We start from the raw sequence: 7,315 nt of genomic DNA, 5'->3' as shown, positions 1-7,315 counted from the left end.
TTGTTTATTTCATGTTTTTACACTATACTATGGTTTTCAGAACAGCTTACATATTTTAAGAGTATTTATATACTCAAATGAAATGTAGACAATTAAATTGGGAGGGGGGTTTGTAAGAGAACAACAAAGAGTAAGACTGAATGCTTTGCTTGATGTTTGTAACTCTTGTATCAAGTTAGTACAATAAGAGCCAAGATTTAAAGCTCTACTAAATATAAAACAAACAAACAAACAAACAAAAACACTTTATATATTTATGTTCATTTAAAAAAATAGTAGTGATGTATTGTTTTGAAATATACAGGTAGTATGTTTGGAGTTATTTAAAATTTATATTGAGAAAAATGTATCTATTTTCAGTATTGCTGCAGACAAGCATCTACATAAGACTGTTAAATTGATTGTTGTTTTGTATCAACTATTATAATATTCATTTTTATGGTTATAATATTTTATAAATTTTAAAAAATATGACAGAAAAAATATTGTAGGTATTGAAGGGGATGTCTCTGGGAGCAGGTGGGGTACACAAGGAAAACAAGAATGTGATTTAATTCTATTTATTTAAAATATGTTTTTTAAATGTTAACAAATTCAGATAAATTGAAATCATGTAAGTTTTCTCATTATAATGCAATAAAACTTAAAAAAAAGAGAAAAAAAAAAGAAATAAACCAACTCCAGCAAGCTGTTTTCTGACCTCTATACACGCACCATGGCATGTACATGCCCATGCATACACACAGTAAATGAAAACATTTGAAAGAAAGTTGTTCCCCCCTAAAAAAATTCTATAAGCTCCTATTATGTATCAAGTATTGTGCTTAATTCTAGGGACCCAATGTTCGAGAAAACATGTTCTAAGGCTAGGCACAGAATATGGAATGGCAACTGTCAAGTGTCTCAGGCAGTGCTTCCCAATAAAAATAGAATTTGAGTAACAAACCCAAACTGCTTGTATAATTTTTATTTTTCTGGTAGCTCCAATTAAAAAAGAGTGACAAGAAACATCTGAAATTAATTTTAATAATATATTAAATTAACTGAGTAGAGAGCTAAAACATTATCAGTTCCACATGTAACTGACATAAAAATAGTTAATGAGATATTCAGAGTTCTCTTTTGGTTGCAAGCATTGAGCATGCAATATGCATTTTCCAAGTACAGCACACCCCAATTGAATAGTCACATGTGACCAATGACTTTGATACTGGACGCTGTAGGTCCAAGATAAATAACAAAAGTTGTCAACAAATACCTTGCTTTGTCAAACTCTAGGCTAATCTCCCCATAGCCTCCTAATCAACAAATTCACAGCCTGTGAACAGAACTGTGATATCTCAAGGCCCTTCGTGCTGCTATGAGAAAACACCTGAGATTCAGTAATTTATAAAATTAGAAAAGTGATCTTTCTCAGTTCTGGAGGGAAAGTTCGAGCCAGGAGTCTCAGCTTCCAAGGGGAAGCCTTGAATTCAGTCTGCTCTGAAGAGGAGGAAAATCTAGGGGCTGAGGGTGGGGGAGGGGGATGGAGCGGAAGCCGGCCAACAGTGGTCTAAGGGGCCTTTTGGAGCAGTACCAACTCAGTTCCCTTCTCAAAAGTCTCCGCCTTTCAGAAGCATGGCATTGGGGACAAAGTTTCTTTCAATTTTATTTTAGACATAATTATTTTTATTTTATGTGTATGAGTGTTTTGCCTGGATGTATGGTCTCTGTGTGTTTGCAGTGCCCACTTAAGCTGGGAAGAAGGTGTGAGAGAACCTCTTCTTGGCACTAGAGTTGTAGTAGATGCTTGGGAGCTGCTGCACTAAGCCCTGAACCCTGAGCACTGAGCACTGAGCACTGATCCCTGATCCCTGAACCCTGAGCCCTGGTCCCTGAGCCCTGAGCACTGGGCACTAGGTACTGCCCATGGCCAAAGGAGCAGGTGCTCAGGAAAGCATGGGGAAAAGGGAAGGGCACTTGCTGCCTTCAGGAAACTTTCTCAGGCTTCCCAGGACACACACTTGACTGATGTGCTTTAAAATATTTCATATCCTGATCTTTGCATAAGGGGTGATTTTGAGCATAGGTACAAGGCCTGGCTGCGTCCACACATGGGAATTAACTGTAACATCCAGGCTTGGCAGGGGGCTTATTTAAACCATTACAACTGTGAAGTGAGTTGATAGGACAGAGATAGGTGAGTTCCAGAATACATGATCTCTTTTTAAAAAATTTTTATTAGTTGCTATTATTGTATGTGAAAGGCAAATATAATGCTTTATGTATGTCATGACACACATGTAGAGGTCAAGGGACAGCTCGATGACCTCAGTTCTCCTTCTGCCTTTACTTTGTTTTCCAGGACTGAACTCAGGCTGTCAGACTTCTATTACAGCTTGGACTTTACTTGCTGAGCCAGCTTCCCAGCCCCCAAATGCAGGCTATCTTAAGCCTTTGGCGATGTCATGAATTTAATGATATGTAACATGTCCCAAGTCACTTTAGCCAGTAGTCAAGATCTCAGTATCCACAATAGCTTTGCTGTTATTGGTGTTAGAAGCCAGTTAAAGAGGGGAAAACCTAATTCAGGGAGGCTGTGTTTTTCCTGGTAAACAAGTCTAGATGGTAGCAAGAAGCCCAGTTCAAGGGTCTGCTTCAGGAGACCAAATTAGTTTTAATTAGCTCATCAGAGGAAAACCAGAATTTTAATGTAGGTTGACAAGATCTAAGGAACACAAATGAATCGACAAAGAAAGAAACAGTGGCATTTGTTAATCTGAAGGGTTTTAAGGTCTTCAATCCTAGCCTAGGAGAATGCTATCAGTATGGTAACCTTAGAATTAGGATCTGATCCCAGACCTTCAATCCCCATCGTGTGAAGAGGACCTTTGAATCTGGCTTTATTTTCTTCAACTATTTCTGCTTATAACTTCTTTGCTGCCAGTGTTCACTGAGAGGAACTCGGTGTCTATCATTCCTACCAGGCAAGATCAATATCATTCGCAGAGCAGCTGTCAGAGTAGATAATACCAAACATCTCCAGCAAGTGGCCTGCTACCTGCACTCCTTCTTGTGTGAGAATGATACTCGTTCAGAACCCACCATTTTGAGATTTTGGAATACAAGAATACATTCTCAGTGGGCTCACATTCCTTCTGTTCCCAGAGTTATAGGTAATCTTAGCCCTATTTTTTTTTTCTTCCTTCAACTTGTAGAGGAGGAAGTGATTTGCCTAATTGCTCACTACAATGAGGAACTTCTGAAGTCATGTATAGTGTGTACAGCATTTCCAGCTATTTCCTGGTTTTGAAAGGCCCAAGTGTCTCACAGTGTTGTGGCTAGAGAACAAATCTTTGGTCCTTACTCCAGTGCATACTTTGACCTCATTCTCTCATATCAGTTAAGCTAAGAATTTGAAAGGTCTGTTTGTTTTGTTTTGTTTTGCTTTGCTTTGTTTTTTCTCTTTTGAAGGCTACCATACTTTTCCCAGTCAGGGAATTTCATGAGCATAAAACATAATGTGTCTCTGTTTTCTCTTTTTGTGATCACGTATAGTCAAGAAATAAATTATTCTCATTCCTCAGCTCATGTTGGGTCCCAATTCCAATGTGATTATGTCTACTATTCCAGTCCTACCTATGCTGTAACTCCAAATCTGGAAATAGGGTTTGACAGTGACGAGTGTGCCCTCTGCTGACCGGATGTCTCCTCTGCAGTCATGGCCACAAGATCCATTTGCCTCAGTTACCTGACAGAACCATTCAACAGAGAGGAGACATGGATACCAGCTCTTGCAAAAGTGTCAACTCCAATGCCCCTCATCCATCCTTATAATAAGAAAAGTCCGTTGTTCTCGTTTCAGAAGTTTTGAAGTTCTGAATTTCTACCAATTTAGCCACAGAAGCACATTTCTAGTACTTACCAGTCTCCCACCTGACAAAAAGTTATACCGTATAAACAGCACTGTTAGTGCGCGCTATAACTCAGTACAATAACAAGCTTTTAAAGCAGGGTTTTAAAAGAACTCTTTTTCTTGGAGCATGAAAAGTTATTAGAAATACATTTTGAGTCCTTCCTAGATCCTCGGCTCTCCTGGGGTGTGCTTTAGGATGTGTCCCTTTTCTCACACGCCTCCTCCTGCCCTCCCCCAACCAGAGCTGCCTTGTGAGCCTCGGTCTCTTTCTCATGCTGTTTCAGCAGGAGACCTCCTGCGCCTTCCCAGCACCGCTTTCTACCGGGGCCTCTCCCTTCCCACTCCTTTTCTTTCCGTCTTTCTTTCTTCCCTGCCCGAGATCAAGAGAGGCACCTCCAAGGCTACATGCAACCCCACAGGAAGAGACCTTGGCAGGGATACTGGAGTATATTTGCCACCTGCAGAGAAGTGCAGCCACCAGAGGGACAAACACCAACCCACTTGAAACCCTTCAGTTCTTGGACCTATTTGCGTATGGGACCAGGGTGGTGGTGGTGGTGGTTGCAATGCCATGGTTGTCTTCACATGTTCTCAAACCATCTCGTGGGAGGAGACAGATCCACAGTTTGCCTTGACGTTCTAACTCTGAATTTTGGATTCTCCTCCAAAGTTCAGGCTTTGAGAGGTCAGGAAATCGATCCTGATTCCTGGCGAGCTTGGGGGTTAGGGAAGAGCAAATGCCTCTGGATAAGCTTCGGATTCAGGCAGGACGAGGACCAGAAGAATCAGCAGAAGTACCCAATATGGTGAAATAAACCCAGGACCAGTCAGAGAGAAGCGCCAGAAAGCTCAACAGAACCTGAATACTCATTCAACCCTAAGGCTCCCAGTGTCACAGTACCAACTACCAGGTGGCCAGGAAGCACTACTTTGACTCCTAACCACGTAGTCGTTGTTGGGGGTTGGGGGAGGCACTGCTTCCAAACCTAAGAAAGGAGACTACAGAATCCATGTTAGGAATTTTAAGGATGGACCTGGCTTGGAGGAGTGGTGGCGAATCCAGAAAATGCTGACTACATTCTCAATTACATGCTCAAGGCAGATTCAGTTTTATGCTTAATTAGAAGCTGGAAAAAGATCGTCTAGAAAAAGGTTAGCATCATTTGTTTTGGTGAGGAAACCTTAGGGTAGATTATACAAAGGGGCTGCTGGGAATGGGGAGGAGGGAGGAGGGAGGAGGGTCGGGCGGGTGGGTGCTGGTGGCTGGTGCTTCGTTCTGAATTAGAACTTTTCCTGACACAGGGGCTTTGCAAGGACAGTTAGACGAGAAACCGGACTCCTCTGCAGCTTCAAGGACTGGCTTGTAAACTTAGAGCAGTTGTTCTTTGGTTAGAGGTTTCATAGATTTGGTGATCACAGTTGGCAACCCGTGGGGGAGGGGAGGGGGCAGATATGGGCGGAGCGCCAACTTGTGTCCGCCGGGGTGGGGATGCCGCTAAGACCTGGAGTTAGTCTTTTCAGTCTGTGGCTATAGGCATGAATCGTGCCCAAGCATTTTGTGCCACCCCACCCGTTTTTAACAGATGTTTCGGAAATGTCCCTGGGGGAATTTCAAGTCCACTTTCTTCACGGGAAACCTGAAGTGTCTGGAGCTCTGAGAGCTGCCTCGCACCCCTCTGCCCCATGCTTGTTTGGGTTTGCGACAGGTTTTTTTCTATGGCCGGCTCCCCACCTGCGCCAGATCCGCTCCCTACCCTTCCCGCTCCATCGTCCCGGCCCTACACAGTCGTCTCAGACCTCAACTTGAACCAAAACCCCATGCCCCTTCACCCTCACTACCTGTATTTCTGGATTCCCCAGAATCCTAGGCTGGCCGCTCTGAATGTGTTGTGTGGCTCTCAGTGTTGATTTAATACAATGGCACCGTGAACGTGGAAAAATAAATAGAAGGGCCGGACATATGACTCTCCGTAGTGAAGTCTTTTCGAATAAATAAGAGGCTGAGTTTTCACTGTTGAATGTAAATTCCTTTGAAGTGGAACTAATCATTTCAAGATAGTTCACGTTGTCCTAACAACGCGGGTGAATGGCAAGGGCCCTTCTTTTTGTTAAAGATATGTTTTCTTTCTTTCAGTCAAAACTGATGATGATACCCCTTTCACGCTCTGTCCTCCAGGATCGTAAATCTCCACTCCCAGCTACCCAACCAAACAGTACTTTCAGAAACCAAGGCCCCGCGGGTGACCGCTTTCAGGAGCGACTCGAGTGCACTAGTTTCACGTCCACTCGCCTCCTGCCAACCCCCAGTGGGTCCCCGGCACTAGAAGCCCAGTGGGGCTCACTTCCCGGCCGTAGGGGGCGCTGCGGCCAGGGAACTGAGGAGCAGCCAGACTCGGCTGGCAGCTGCCTACTGGATGGGAAAAGTTCTGGATGCAGATTGCAATTAAACACTAGCAGGATAGATAAGGTGACTCCCACACCTTCGAAGTCCCTTGTCAGTCTTCTCCTAGCCACAGGGATGTGAAAGCTTGCACAAAAGCTGCCTTCTTCTAGCCTGCGCTTATCTAGTAGCCAGTGCCTACTTACTCGGGGAGAAAAGGTCACTTCAAAACAATCCAGTCTGGCCAAACCGTTCAGATCTTAACTTTTTTCTCCCAACGGGGGTCTCCTTTAACAATCCCGAAAACCGTTGTGGCCCGTGCCCCTGGCGTCCTCGCCTAAAGGCTTGTAACCTGCCCCTCTTTCGACGTCCTGGGACCTCAAGGCCTTGGTTTGTGCCCAAAAGGAGGGGGCAGGTTGAATTTCATGGCCTAAGACAGTGCTCTTGTGACTGGAGGCAGAAGAAAGATGCTTCTAGTTCACCTACTCAGAGCAGTGGGGGTGTGGGGAGAGCGCTCCAGAGAGTGCTATGAATCCACTCTTGGGCCCTAGGGGTGCTAAGCCTAGGACTCAGGTGGGTAACTGGCTTCCCCATGGGTAGCTCTCATTCTTCTGCCTACTGAAAAAAAATGAGGAAAAGTGAAATGCTTCGGAGGAGCATGGTGAGCGGAGCTTCTCCAAAGAAACTGGGGTTGCCAGCTTCAATCAGGGCCAGGGTTGGATTCCTGGAGGCCTAGCCAAGCCTCATTCATTTCCGACGCTCTAGAGCACTACCCTGTGGAAAGTGGTGTAGGGGATTCCTAAACTCTCATTTATTCCCTTTGAGTCGCGTCTTGCTTCTGCAGAAAAGAACAAGGCCACTGGTCAGGGTCCTAATGTGGATGGACCCTTAGTATTTGCTTGGGTTGTAAGCTCTTCTCTGCATTGTGTGTGTGTGTGTGTGGGGGGGTGTTCAGAGGCAGTTTGCTCGTGGCTAGAGATCTTTTAATATATGAAGCCGGTGCAGCCTCAGTAAAGCCAGCGAGCCAGGATGGGAGGGCC

This window comes from Mastomys coucha, chromosome X (genome assembly GCF_008632895.1).
Source record: "Mastomys coucha isolate ucsf_1 chromosome X, UCSF_Mcou_1, whole genome shotgun sequence".
NCBI lineage: Eukaryota > Metazoa > Chordata > Mammalia > Rodentia > Muridae > Mastomys > Mastomys coucha.
The sequence above is the reverse complement of the archived record's forward strand: the minus strand, read 5'-3'. Positions refer to the sequence as shown.